Source organism: Budorcas taxicolor, chromosome 11, assembly GCF_023091745.1.
Source record: "Budorcas taxicolor isolate Tak-1 chromosome 11, Takin1.1, whole genome shotgun sequence".
Lineage (NCBI taxonomy): Eukaryota > Metazoa > Chordata > Mammalia > Artiodactyla > Bovidae > Budorcas > Budorcas taxicolor.
This window is the reverse complement of record NC_068920.1, coordinates 51290245-51305143: the sequence shown is the minus strand read 5'-3', so window position 1 is coordinate 51305143 and position 14899 is coordinate 51290245. Positions and strand designations below refer to the sequence as shown.

Below are 14899 nucleotides of genomic sequence, written 5' to 3'. Positions count from 1 at the left end.
ACCCAGCCTCCCTCCATCTTATTTAGAACCAAATTCCCAGCAGGGAGCTTAGAAGAGCCCAGGAAGGCCATTCTTAAGGGACTGCTTTGGTGGAGGGGCTGGAGGAGCTCTGACTGGGATCAGAAGGTCTTTGGGGGCTTCCTGTCATTCCTTTCTCTCTGGCCACCGCCTACCTGGCTGGATCCTGGGGAAGGGGACCCAAGGCCTGCCTACCTCGCAAGCTCATTCCCCCACAAGAAGTCCCCCAGCCTGCAGGCACCACCAGGAAGCAGTCAACACACCCCGGGATTCACAGCCAGGCCGCGTGGCTCACAGAAACCCTGCGAGCACTCTCCACCTCACCCGGGCAGTCCCCGGCCTCAGCTGTGTCTCTCCAGTGCTGGCGGGGGGCCGGCACCATTCGTGTTACCTCGGCCTCCCCTCATCTCCTGCTTCAAAAGCACTTGTGGACCCGTTTCTGGTATCAACCGTGTTTGACAGATGAGGAAACTGAGGCTTGGAAAAGAGAAGTGATGTGCCCAAAGCCACACAGTCCCTTGCTCCACTGGGATACAGAGCGGGGTCCCCAGGGAATAAGACGTCCAGCGCCTCTGGTGGCAGCGTCAGGGCCCTGTTGATGGAAAAGGTTGAAGGAGAATTCTTGATGAAGGTGGATCCTTTATCTGAGACCATTGCCTTCCTCCGGGTCCCACTCAAGGGCCTCAGCCCAGCTCCATCTCACACAGGATCCTATTGGGTCACAGCGCAACTACCCACCTTGGCCGGGCACCTGGCTGCCACACTTGGGCACCCCCGAGCCTCCGTACATCCTCAGTCCAGGCCGGGGTCACCTGAGCCTTCTGAGCAGACTCCACGCACCTCTGTGAGGAGGATGGGCTGCAAGGGTCCCCAGGGTAGGGAGACACCAGCCACCTGTTTTACCCAGAGGAAGAGGGGCCAGCACCCAGCTCCACCCAGGGAGGGCCCTCTACTCAGGGGGGTAAGTGGCAACCAGGGAAGGCTGCCCAAGGGTGGTGGCCCTGAGCTGAGTGGCTGAGTTTTAGTGGCAGGAGGCCTGAGCAGCTGGGGGCGGGGAGGGGGCGTGCTGAGGAAACAAGGCGCTCGATCGAGAAGGGGGCTGCTCTGTGCCAGGCACCCGCAAGGCCCGGAGTCACATGATGCAGGCTCACTCTCGCGTCGCCAGGAAATAGGCCCCCAGTTCTGTGCAGCAGGTGAGGCAGCCACAGCCTCTGTGCCCCACCCTGGCCAGCGCCCACCTCCTTTACTTTCTGCCCCTTCCAGGTAGAACAAGAACCTCAGGTCCTCCTAGGATGCCCACAGAGGCACCGAGCACAGAAGAGGAGCACGGCTAGAGGGGCTCTTGGGGGAGGGAGGGAGGGGGTCTGGGGGCAGGACCGGGACCCCCCAGTCCCAGCTCACAAAGAGAACCGACGGGAGCCAGTCTCCTGCCCCCAGCGCTGGCCCTGCCCTAACAGCGGCTGGGCAGACACTCAGCTTCCAGCTAAACCCTCCATATGGTTCCTTTCCAGTTAGAAAGTGGGCCAATCGCTACACTTCTTCCCCCATCTGGGGAGACAGATGGACAAGAGGAGGAGGCTGGACAGGGGGATAGGACGAGCCACCTGGCTCCAGGAGGGAGGGGGTCCAGAGGGCAGAGGGGAGGGAGGCAGAGAATGGGAGTTAATTGTTCTCAAAGAGGCAGAAACTCTCAGGTTCAGTCGTATTTCTGGGTGATGCTCCCCTAAGAGGTTCCACCCCGCGGTACATGTTGCAGGCTTCGTTTAGCTTCTTCTTCGAAAGAAGATTCAGGTGACCACAGCCCAGTCAGCAAGTCACAAGGTACTCAAGATGAGAGAGGGTCTAAGCAGGAAGCAATGTTCTTACAACCGCAAGAGTGGGGGGACTTGAGGGGAGTCTGGGAGGTTTCAAACAGAGCTCAGTAACAGTGAATGTTGATAGTGTCTAGTGCCTTTGAATATTACGCTGCACATTTTGCATAGATTCACCCATCTGAAGTCAATATCATCAGCAAAACTCCAGCTTATTTATTTATTTTTGGCCACACCATGTGGTCTATGAGATCCTATTTTCCCCACTAGGGAGCAAATCTGCACCCCCTGTACTGGAAACGCAGAGTCCTGGCCACTGGGCTGCGAGGGAAGGCCGACACAGTTCCAGTTTAGAGCTGAGGACGCTGAGGCACAGAACGGCTGAGTGGCTCCCTGGTCACACAGTCAGGCACAGACCAGGGTTTCGGTGTGGCCAGCTGCCTCCAGAGATCACTCTTTCACCCAGTCCAGTGTGCCATGACCGGCCACACCCAGGCCAGGGGGTACCTAGGGCCCATGCACATGTCTGGGTGCAGGGCCTGCCCTGGGGTAAGTACCCAGTGGTGTCACTGGCCCCACAAGGAGGAACCAAGTACCCTCTGGGCCCCTTGGTGGCACGGCCTGATTGTCAGTTTGGCTGCTCAGGGGACCACAGCACAGGACCAAGTCTCTTCCAGGGTGACACAAGCTTCCAGGAGTAAGTGGCACAGTATCTGGCTCCACAGCACTCCTGTCCCCTGCCACAGCCAGAGAGGACTGCGGTGACCCAAGAGGGACCCACATTTACTGAGCACCCACTGCATGCCTGGCACTCATTGAGTGTCTGAGGCAGGTGCTAATGGCCCCATCTTACAGATGCAGAAACTGAGGCTCAGAGGTGCTAAGTAGCCTAGTGGAGGTCACACAGCCAGCTGGTGGGTCTGTAATCCAGGTCTGTGTCAAAAGCCTCCCTTGGGCAGAGGAAGGAAAGGCTCCAGTTGCTGGGTCTCAGTTAACCCCATCCCCTGCAGCCCGTCCCCACTTCTGGGAAGACCCCAAGTCCTACACCAACCACATCAGTCCTCCTGTGTCCAGCCCTTGCTTCTGAAGCCCCATCACTGTGGGGACCATGGCTAGCACACCCCTGGGAAGTCCTCTTCAAACCCTTCTACCACGGTGGGGACAATTTTTTGCACCCCCACTCCTTTGTCCCATGGTCTCTCTCCTTGGATAAAATAAGAACCCATGAGTCCATACTGAAAGCAAATGCAATAAAATTAAACCCAAGCAGCAAGGAACGCGCCTAAGTCCTGTCTCTGCACAGAGGCTGCAACACTTCACCTCTCCCAGGCTCCAGGAACAGGATCATAAAAAGAGAGGTATGGAGGAGGCTGGTGCTCCCCATGGCCCACTTAGGCCCTTCTGGGTCACCCTTGACAAGCCCCTCACCCCACACACAGCCCCAGCCCCATGGCAGGCACCGGTTGCCCTGTGCCAGCTGCAAGCTCCACCATCCATCCGCCCAGCAAATGCCTCTGCGCAGTGCCAGGGGCAGGAAGCCACAAGCTCGTGCCAGGAGCTTCTGAGCGCAAGGGAGCAGTCAGGACGTTGGAGAGCTCCCGGGCCAAGCACTCAGGGAGCAAGGAGACTGAAGGCAGCCTGAGCCAGGGAGTCTAGAACCCTACCAGCCAGCATGTCCCCTTCCACATTCTTCCCAGAGAAACTCACACACGGGCGCAAGGAGATATGCCCAAAGATGGTCACGGCAGCACTGTTTGCAACATGTGCTGAAATGGAAACATGGAAACTACCTGAATACTTTTCAAAGGAAGAATGGAATATTATAAGAGTCAGACACAACTGAGCGACTGAACTGAACTGAACTGAAGATACATAAAACAGCCCTCATGACAAAACCCTGAAAATGCAAAGTTAACTGATAAAGCAAGGTGCACCACTCTCTGTCCCTTTCATGTGGAAATTAAAGGCCACATATAGTACAATGTCTTATATACGGACACACACATAGATATGAGCAAAAGCTCCAAGAAGGCAGGAGATTTTCCGTTGTATGCACTACGATCTCCCCAGTGCCTGGCACACACTAGTTCTCCATAAACGCTTGCTGAGTGACTAAGATAAGAAAGGACCCCAGCCACTGCAGGGTGTGGGCACCTCAAGGGAGGCAGGGATGGGATAAGACTGAGGGCTCCATAGGAGGGCTCCCAGGCATCATCCCTGTTTTATTTCTTGGAAATAATCAGAGGCAAATATGGCAACATGTAAATGCTTGGTAAATGTGCACCTCGGGACCCAGGCCACACCAAACGTGCAGACACAGTGACAAAGAAGGCATCCTAATCCCGACACGTGCCGCCCCGAGCCTCTCTGTTCATCCACGACACGGGCCACCTGGCCACTCCTGGGCTGGAGGCCTCCACGAGACGCTGGGGGGCAGGCGCATGGGACCGCCCTCCCACGGCCGGCCTCCTGGTTCTGAAATCCCGCCTCCCCCTGAGGACAGGCTCTCTCCTGGCCAGCCTTCCCCTGGCGCTAGAACCTGCACCTCCGCCAGGCTCCACACGCCTGCCCTGACTTGAACGTGACGTGCAAGTTCCACTAGTGAAACTTGATGCGGGTTTCCTGTTGTATTTTGTGGTCTCTGCCCTTTCTATTTGTGGTATTCTTTGGGTCCAGCTGATATATCTGTGTTAGTGTCTGCCTCCCACTGCACTCCTAATGCCCCAGTGGACGTGGGTTACACAGTCTGATCTCTGTCTGACTCACCGGGCTCAGCTCCCTTCTTTTCTGGGCACCTCCCTGCCCGCCACGGGATGGGACTCTCTCTACTCCACCTACCTGAATAAGTCCTTCCCACCTGCTCCAAGCAGCCCCCAGACCCCCTGCCTTCAGGGCCTGCCAACTTGTGGACCACCCTGGTGGCCCAGAGAAGGCAGAAAGAAGGGGCCTCCCCGCAGAGTGGCCTGCTTCTGCCCAGGCTCACCCAGGTACGGGGCAGCTGAGGACTTGGGCTCCCCCGTGCCTCTGCAGCACAGTCCGTCACATCCTCCAGGCTTGGGAATCCTCTCACCGCCCCCTCTTCCTTCCTTATCTCACTCACCAGGAGGCCCGCCCCTGCCAGGAAGCAGCTAAACAGCCAGCCCATAGGCAGTGGGCAGTGAGGTGACCGAGACATGTACCATGCCCATAGATCCCGGGGCACTCAGCACCCGCGCCCTCCTGCTCTGGCACCCAGAGCCCGGGGGTGCCATTCCACAAGCCAGGCTGCTCCCTCATCCCAAACAGCACCCCGGGCTCTGGGCTCCAGACTAGGCTGGGCAAAACCCCCCTCCAGGGAGTTGAGAAGCTTCCCTGCAGCCCAACAGCACAGGAGCCCAGGAACACTGGGCTCCTCTCCTCTCTCTGTCTCTCCTTTTCTTTTTCTGGCCTTTCAAATTTAAAAATGGAGAAAAACAATGAGAGACCAACGCTAGGAAATCAAGTGGAAAAAATCTACATCAAGGCAAAGTGTGAAGGCAGCAAATTACAACACAGAGAAAACGGGGGTTGTTCAAGGAGGGGCCCTCCTCAGCTTCCTGGCAGAAAGGGAGGTAAGGGGAAAGGGAGGTAAGGGGAAAGGGAGGTAAGGGGAAAGGCAGGAGGGAGGCTGGGGGAGGCCCTGGACGATATGGGGTCACACAGTCACACACACACACAGACACACACACGGAGTTCTTCCCCCCGACCTCCCCTTCTCTCTTCTCCCCCGCCCTCTCCAAAGTCAGGCCCTCTCCCCACACCTGCTCTCAGGAGAGGGAGCTATTCAGAGGCATCAGTGACCAACACGGTGTTACTTTTGCTTTCAACCAGGAACGAAGCCCTGGTCTAAGGAAACGGAGGCGTGCAGCAGATTCCAGGAAGCGGAGCTGTGGCTGAAAGGGCATCTGAGGTCGGGGAGACGTCCAGGCCCTGGAGAAGCCCCCTAACCTGTGGCTGTCCAGGGGGGCTGGGGCTGGGGGCGGGCAGCGAGGGGCGGCTCTGGCTCCAGCAAGGGCTCAAGGGCTCTCTGGGGCGGGGGGTGGGAGGTGAGCCTGGCTCACGGCCACACCCCTTTCTGCTCCCACTCCCAGCCCTTCTCCCCACCGTCCGGGGTCCACTCCAGCCTCCTTCCTCTCACACAGTGTGTGTGTGTGTGTGTGTGTGTGTGTGTGTGTGTGCATGAGTGCGTGTGTGTGCATGTGTACAAGTGGCATGCAATGCTCACATCTCCCCCTCAGGTCTGGTCCCCACAAAACCCGCTGTCTGACCACATCAGGCCTTCCTCTGCAGAGGCCGCCCCCTCAGTCTGCCTCCCTTGCTTATCTTATCTCCTCCCGGTCTGTCTCTGCTCCGGCCCTCATGGTGCCCAACACACACGCTGCGCTTGCTCGCAACAGGCCATGACCCACGCTTGCCAGATGAATGGGCCACCGAGCACCCGACTACAGGGATGGGAGGGCCAGCAGGGCAGGAGCTGCTGGCACCGGCATGGGGGTGGAGGCGCTGCAGGAATCTGAAATGGCCACCTGCTCAAACCTGCCCACTTCCTCTAGGAACCTCCCTGACCCCTGCAGCCCACTGTGACCTCCCCTCTGAGCACCACCTGGTCACACAGAGTGCCCGGATGTCTACGGGTCTACCGGCTCTGGGCTGCAAAGGTCATCCAGGCACAGGGCCTGCCCTGTAGTACGCACTGGCAAGTTCCAAGCCCACATGGGCGTCATGCACACTGGGACCTCCCTCTCAGTCCTGCCTTCTGCCAGGAATTTACCTTTCCACCTAGGTGCACATTCCTTGTTATGAGTGCTCAAGAAATGCACGTGCAGAAGAACAAGTGGAAAAGTATAAGATAGCTGTGCAAACTGGCAGGGCTCCAAAGGCCCAGGACCAAAGACAGCTGGGCCAGTAGCGAGGGCTGGCAGGGGCAGGGTGACTCCAGCCCAAAGGGACACAGTGGGCTCACTAGGAGAGATTTGGCTGGAGCCAGGAAGACCCAGGTGCCAAGGGACAATGAAGGGGACACAGTCACCCCGCTTTCCCACCTGCAGAGTCCCCCTGATGCACCCCACCAAAGGTTTGTACAAAGTGTGGCTCTCACACCTGCTCTCAGCTTCCTCTTCGCCGCCATTGTGAGACCAAAGGGAAATGTCCACTCCACTGCTTCCTGGCTGTGTGACTGTTCTTTTGGGGGTCTGCTCGTTTTTCAGCTGTGCTGGGTCTTTATTGCGGTGCACAGGCTCAGTAGTTGCGGTGTGTGGGCACAGTCACCCCAAGGCATGTGGGATCTTGGTTTCCCAATCAGGAATCGAACCTGTGTCCCCTGCACTGGAGGGCAGAGCCACTGGACCACCAGGGAGGACCTTGGCTGTGTGACTTTGGAGAAGTTACTTAGCATCTCTGAGCATCAGGCTTACCATCAGTAAAATAAGGCAGGACTTAAAAAAAAAAAACTCCACCTGGTGGGGCTAGAGGGTCAAATGGTATTTGTGAAAGCCTGGGTCAGCCTCCGGGAGCCAAAGCCTCTGGGGAGTGAGTGAGTCCTAGTGGGGGTGGGGCTGCAAAGGCAGAGAGGCAGGGGCCGCGTCAGGACGTCACTTCAGGACCCAGGGCTGTGAGGATGCTCTGGGGGCCAGCGAGACAGGCGACACTGAGCACCGTCTCCAGGGACAGAACCTGCTGGGCAGAACCCGCGGCCCGAGCCTAGAGGCCCAGGGACTGTCCAAGGCAGGACACACAACCCTCCTTTCCCAAACACTCTCAGTTCATCTCCCCACCCGGCCCATACACGTGGTAACACACACCCTCACAAAGTCACAAACCACACATCACTGCCACCCCACACAAGATCACAGCAACACAAGCTCACACAGTAACCACACCGCCTCACACAACCACTCACCACACCCAACCCCCACAAGTCACACCCTACACACAGCCGCAGACCCAGACACACAGGTCAGCTGCCCACACCTCCTTGGAGCCACCAGCCAACCCTTAGCAGCATCAACACCTCACCTTTGCTACCGGAGCACGGGGGCCTGGCTGGGGGTGCTGGCAGGGGCTGGGATGGCCCCTGGAGGAAGGGAACAGCACCTCTGTCACCCAGCAACTACCCACCCGGCCACCTCAGTGCCCGGCTCTGGGAGAAACCTGCATCTCCCCTCTGCAACCAGGCCGTCCACTCACGCCCACCCGCCCCCGGGGAGACCTGGGCTAGACCTGCGGATGCAGGGACACCACCACCAGAGAGCCGGCCTTCTGTGACACGGGGGCCGAGGCTGGACACAGACAGGGCCGCGGCCGGGCACAGACAGGCCCTTGTCCCACGTCTGGCCCCTACGTGATGATGAGAGCCAAATCGCCCAGCCTCTTTGAACCTCTCTGAACCTCTGAATCTGTAAAATGGGACGGCATGCTCACCACCCTCCAGACACATCAGGGGTGTTGTGAGAATTAAAGGGATCACCCATGGACAGCCCGGCCCCAAGGGGCATATTTTGGGGACCAGAAGAGGCAGGCTGCAGGGGGGACCAGCCAGGGCCGCTGTGGGGCTCAGACCCCTCGAGCTGAGCGCTGCCGCCCCCTCCCTGGGAGGCTGCTGGGCAGCGAGGGCTGCTCAGAGCTGCATTATTCATGGTGCGCCGCTCTGAGCAGAGGGAAATTTGCTGAGTGATCGACCTAATATCTTAACACAAACCCATTTAGGCAAAACACCTTTGAAGCGAGAAAAGCTGGGAGAAAAAAGAGAGAGAGAGAGAAGGAAGCAAAGGTGTTTGGAGGCAGGAGATGGAGGGAGGGGGCTGTGGTGGAAGGCACAGACAGGTGTCTGGTTCCGGCCGACCCGCTCCAGGCCACCCGCCAGGAGACCTCGCCCCAACCCAGCCCTCTAGGGCCCACCTTCCTCTACTCTCAGTAGCCATCCTGGGCATTCTTCTTGTTTTATATACAATAATAATCAATTTTTTAATATTTATGTATTTGGCAGTGATAAGTCTCAGTTGCGGCACACAGGATCTAATTCCCTGACCAGAGATCAAACCCGGGGCCCCCCACCTTGGGAGCATGGAGTCATAGCCACTGGACCACCAGGGAAATCCCCAGCTATTCTGAGTTCCTAATACTGAGGAATTCCCCAGTATTCCTCAGCTGAGGGAATCCCATCGACTTCTCAGAGTTGGTTCAGAGAGGGAAAGGAGTCTGCCCAAGCTTCACACGGCAAGTTGGGCTGGTCAGCAGTCAGACCCAGCACTGCTGAGCACTAGTTCAGAGTCATCTGCTGAAAAACCCCTTTCAGAACAAGACCCTCAGCTCCAGCGACATACCTGGAGGGTGAGGTCACAGAGCAGCTTTTCAGCCCCTTCCCTGGCCTCACAACTCCACACTCCACAGCGAGACCACTTTCTCCAAGGCAACTCGAACGTCCCTGCCCTGGAGCCTTGGCTGGTCCCCCTGCAGGAAAAGCCCCCCTCTGCTTTCCTGCCTGCCCAGCCCCGCCTCGGGGCTCTGCTTCTCCACCTCTCCCCCACGAAACACCCGAGATGCTCCCGCGGTGGGGATGTGCCGCCGCCCACCCAGGCTCTCACCACACCCCTCCCCCCTGGAACCTTCCATCCCCTGCCTAGGTTGCTGGTTTAGGAACCCCTGCACTTAAAGGCGTGAGGGCTGGAGCCAGGCTGCCCGAGTTCAGATCCTGCTCTGCTACTTCTTAGCTGTGACCCTGGGCAAGTTACTCACCCCTCTCAGCTTCGTCTCCTCCTAGTAAGGCATGAAGAACAACTGGATTAATATGTGCAACGGTGCCCGGCACACAGCTACTCAACAAACGTTTGCTTGTGTAACACTTGATCGTTTTCTCCATCAGCCCATAAACCTGTTCAAGGGCAGACGGTGTTTTTCTCTTTCCTCACTCCCTGGTTTCCTGCACAGCAGGTGTTCAGTGTTGGTTGAACCGACTCTAGTTTCTGAAAATGTTGTCTGCCTGGCCTCTTTACCCCAGACCCCTTGGGAAGAGGAGCCGGCTCTGGGCTGGTGGTGGGGACACCTGTTGAGAGGCAGGGGCATGTAGAAGACGACCTCTGGCCAGCTCCAGCCCAGTAGCCGGGCCTGCGGTTTGGCGGGAGAGGAACAGGAGGCTGCAGACTGGGATGAAATATTTAGGAGCCCACATCCCCGGGAAGTGGAAACTGACAAGCAAAATGAAATGTTGAGATGTAATTACCCAGGCAGGCCAAGCATGTCTCCCCGCCGGCGGCGGGCCCTCCCAAGGTGCCCCAAGCAGGCACTGGGTAATGAAGTCCTCCCGGACCTTCCCACACCAGCCCTTGCCCCCTCCCCAACAGGAGCCTGACTCGGGCTCTTCAAGCCGACCCTTCTGATGGCAGAACAGCAGGACATGGAAGGGATGGGGGGCTGAGCCCAGCCTCAGCTCTGGACGTACCCGGGGTGAGGCTCCAGCTTCCTCAGCCAAAAAACGGGGCTGCTGACCCCTCGACTGGGAAGAAGGACAGACAGTGGGTGTGAGTGTGCCCCCGAGACTGGCCGTGGTGGAGGGTGTGGCGAGGACAGAGCAGACCCCAGCCAGCCCTGTGGACCATCAGAGGCTCTCCTTAGGCTCTGGGCTGCCTATGACTCGGGTTAGCAAGAGCTGATGGACAAAGGCCAGGGCCAGAGGCCCAGATGTGGCCCTGAGCTGGAGAAATGCTCACCCCACCCCCCAAAACCTGTCCCAGGCTCTCCTGATGATGTTGGGGGAAAGCTTGGAGCCCCGTAACCTGAGAGCCTGCTTGGCCAGATATGGGAGTGGAGAGACAGGGACCAGGGAGGGATGGAAAGGGGACTCCAAGCCTGGATCCCGAGAGCAGCCCTAAGGGGGTCTCAGGAGGGCACCTGCGGAGGGGACGTGGGGATGGGTGCTCGGCTGATCTTGCCCTCTCTGTGGAACACCAGAGCTGGGGCAGAGGACCCGACAGTCTACTGATTTTTCGCAATAGGCCTTTGGGGCTAGACGTGTTTCAGAGTAAGAGATGGTCCCGTGTTGCAATACAAAAGGACATCCTGGGACTCTGGGCACTAAGTATGAGAGGGGACTTGAGTCACTGTGATATTTACACTGACATTTAAACGCACCCCAGGCACTCTGGCCCGGGTGGGACTGCCTACAGTTGAGAGGTCCTTTCTAAAATCTAAACCAGAGCCCAGAGAGCCTCTCCAGGCTGGCTCCATGCCCCAGGGACAGGTCCAGCCTCACCTGAGGCAGCAGCCAGCTGACCTCTCAGGCTCTAATCCCCCGTGCTCCATCCCTGACTCCTGTGGACACAACCTGACCCGACCAGAGCCCCACGCCAGCATGACAACCTCCGCCTACCCAGCCCAATCACCCACTGCCCCACCAAAGCCCATCCCACCCCAGCATGCCCTTCCCTCCCACCTTCACTGGCTCTCACCTCACCTCCCTCGGGTCCCAAAGCCCTGCGGCCTCATCTTCCACACTCCCCGCCTCCAACAGGACCTGCAGTTCCCAACAGCAGACTGTCCCCTTTGCTTTACGCCCAGTTCCCCTTCCCAGACCCTTCAAGCCAGCTCCTGTCAGCTCATGAAGACTCAGCGCAGGCCTCCTCCTCCAGGAAGTCTTCGTAGGTGTCCCCAGGCTCCTTCTCTGCTGGGTGCCCGTAACCATCCCAATAACTCAGGTACTGCATGTACCACAGGGAAGGGAAACTTTTGGACTAGATGCCTCCAGGGAGCGGCCACTGCCGGGCACACTTCCTGGCCCACTGCTGGGCCCACTGCTGAGCACAGAGCATCCACTGATCCGGCAATGACCTACTAAGGTCCTCCCAGGGCCACGTGCTGCCCTAGATGCTGTGGGGACAGCCATGAATAGGACAGACGAGAATCCTGCCCTTGGGAAGCTGACTTCCGTCTATGAATTAGACCACAGCTGCTGAAGAATGAGTGAATGAATGTACAAATGGGCAAACGGACTAACTAGGAGCTGGCCGATTGTGCAGAAGGCCTCGCACCCCATCTGCCCTCCTTTCCGTCTCCCCACCCACCCCCTGCCCCCCCACACACACGCGCGACTCCACGGCCCGCGCATGCTGGCAGCGCTCCTCAGTCATGCGTGTCTGCACCTGTTCTCTCATCAGCTCCTCCCAATCAGCCCACGACTTAGGCACTGACCATCATGCAGATGAGGAAACCAAGCCCCATAAGCCAGAGCCTCGTCCCGGATGCCGCCACCTTCCCTTTCTCCAACCCGTCCGCTCCCTCTCCCCTGCCTTTGTGTCTCTCTCTCCCAGTTTCTGGGGTGTCTGGCGAGTTGGCACGTCTCTCCGAGCCTGTTTCCCCGTCTTAAAACAGGGCAGGCAGAGTAGTTTTGAGAGATGGGAAACAGAGCCTGTTCCCCTCCCCTCACCCCACCCACAGCCCCTACTGCATCCCCCCACCCGCTCTAGCCCCTTCCCTTCCCTCCCTCCTCTCTCCACTCGCTTGTCACTTTGTCCTGCTTCCCCCATCCCAAGGCCTCCCTTGAGCCCCAAGACGTCTGCAAGATGGTTGTTAGCTTTCCTTCTGGCTCATTAAAAATGAGAATTTGCATAGAATATCCATATGATCACTCTGTCTACAGCAAAATGGGGCACAGATGTAACACACCATGCGAGTCAGGGAGAATGAGGAGGATGGTCACAAGGGGCGGGGAAGCGGCCAACAAGGAAAAGGCCAAGTGCTCACCCGTGGGGTCTGAGGCCGCAGAGGCAGCTCCTCACCCCTCCAGCCCTTTCTTGGCCTTTCTGATGGCTAATCCACCCATTTTTGTCAGACAATAACCAGCACAGTAAAGAATGCAATTGCCCCCATTTTACAGATGGAGAAACTGAGAGCCAAAGAATGGTGACTTCTTCAGACACACGGCAAGTCCATGGTAGGCCTGAGGGTTAGCATTGTCTGCCGTGAGGCGGCCCACCCCCCTTATTGTTAGGAATGCAGCCCCCCTCCTCACTCTCAGAAGGAAGGCATCATGAAAAACCAAGTTTAGTCACTCAGCTCCCCTACCCAGAGCACCCTGCTGCTCCTCTGGGACAGGCCCACGGTTCTTCAAGGCTCTCCTCTTACCATTCGCTCTTCAAGGAAGCTCCCCTTCCCCTTCCCGCAGTTACCTTTCTGCACCTCCCACCCCGTACAAGAACAATTTGGCCAGATGCAAAGATTTTCGAAAACAATTGCTTCCAGACCTCATCCCAGCTATATAGCTGCATTCAGACCAGCCTCATCACAAAAAGGATTCACAGCAATGCCCAGAAATAAACATATTTGGCTAAAAGAGGAATTTATAACAAAACTGAGGGGAAGGGACCAGCACTTTACAGATGAGGCTCCGAGCAGCATCCAGGGATTGGCCATTCTTGGGGACCCGAGCCAACCAGGGCTTCCCCAGGGTCTGGTGCTGGCGCTGTCCACCACGGAATCCAGGGGCACCTGGGCCATTCTCTTCCCCTCTGCCCACACACAACCTGGGAGCAAGACGTGCGGGCTAGTGCTTCACAACATCCCCAGACCTGTCCCTTCTCACCACTGCCACTCACTTCTTGGTCATCACGTCTTGCCTGGAGGACAGCAGTACCCTCCTCACTGGCCTTGCCTCAAGGCCATCCACATCTCTCCTCTGTTCACAACCCTCCCACGGCTCCCATCTCACTCAAATCAAAAGCCAAAGTCCTCAGAGAGGCCAGGAGGCCCCCATGACCTTCCCCTCCTCTTCCACTTCTCTGCCCCTCACTCACTGTGCTCTTGCCGCTTGGCTATCCCCCAGGAAGGCTCTCAGGGCCTTTGCGCCTGTCAGTAGCCCTCCCTGGGGCATTCTTCCCACACATCTCTGCGTGGCTCACTCCCTCCCTGTATTTAGGGCTCTGCCCAAAGTTCACCTGTGCAGAAAAGCCTTCCTTGACCACCCGTATGACACTCTCCCCTTCCTGCCCCTCTGTCTACTTATCTGGCTTTTTTCTTCTTTATAGCAATGCCCATCAGTTCTTACCTGAAAGTCCATTATATGGTGAAGCCTTTACTTGTTTACAGTAAGTTGCTTCTATCCCTCTCCCCAAACGTGAGCTCACAAGATCAGGGATCTTCATTTCTTTGGTCCACTGCTGTCTCCCCCATGTCCTGGCTAAATGCCTAGCACACAGTAGGGTCTCAACAAATATCTTTCCAGCAAATGAATAAATGACTGCATAGAAGTGAGGGGTGAACGGGCTGAAGAAGTGCCTCCACTGCCCTCCTCGCCAGCCACATCCCCACAGAGCAGGCTCTATGATCTGGAGGCCTGGACTCCCTTCTTCTGAGTCCTCAAAAACCCCAGGAGCACGAGGGAAGCCATCATTAAAAAGACAATGCGTTCCTCCCGACCTCCATGCCCTGTGACGCCCACTTTTAGACAGAACCCCTCGCAGGCTCATCCACAGCCACACGTGACTCAGTAACTCCCTCAGTAACTCCCGTCACACTCACATTCCACGTCACAGAAGCTGCCTCCCCCACTTCCCTGGTCCTGCGAGAACCTCTGGCCTGTGTGTGTTGAGGGGGCGGGGTCGTCCTCCGAGGTCCGTCCATCTGACTGACCCCGCAGCGCTTCCCGGGAGAAGCTGGATGAGACATCCCACACATCATTGAAAGGAGGCCCCTCCCTCCTTCCTTCCCTCGGGCTCTGGAGTCACATAGACCTGAATGCAAACTCTGCCTCTGACACGCTGTGAAGGCCAGCCCGCAGGCAGCCTGGACCACGGCCACTTCCTCGATAAAAGGGGGACAATTTTCAGGGCACCTGTGTAGGGGCTGGGGCCAGGGCCCGGCGGCTGCAGTGGGTGTGGTTAATGAAATGCTCCCTGGAAAACTGCACATTAAAACACAAGGAGGTCCTTCAGGCTTCACACAGTCTGGGCTGTGCTGGCTGAGGGGCCAGCGCAGGAGGCAGAGCCTGGGGCTCAGAGGCTCTGGGAAGAGGGCTAGGCAGACGACACAGGGTAACAAGGGGAAGAAACGGCTGCAGACATCCC

General features: G+C 57.7%; 1 protein-coding gene across 1 annotated transcript in view; it reads right to left on the bottom strand.

Annotated features, from left to right (window-relative positions):
• Positions 1-14899, bottom strand: part of GRM4 (glutamate metabotropic receptor 4) — a 102581-nt gene that overhangs the window by 38210 nt on the left and 49472 nt on the right. The window lies entirely within an intron of this gene.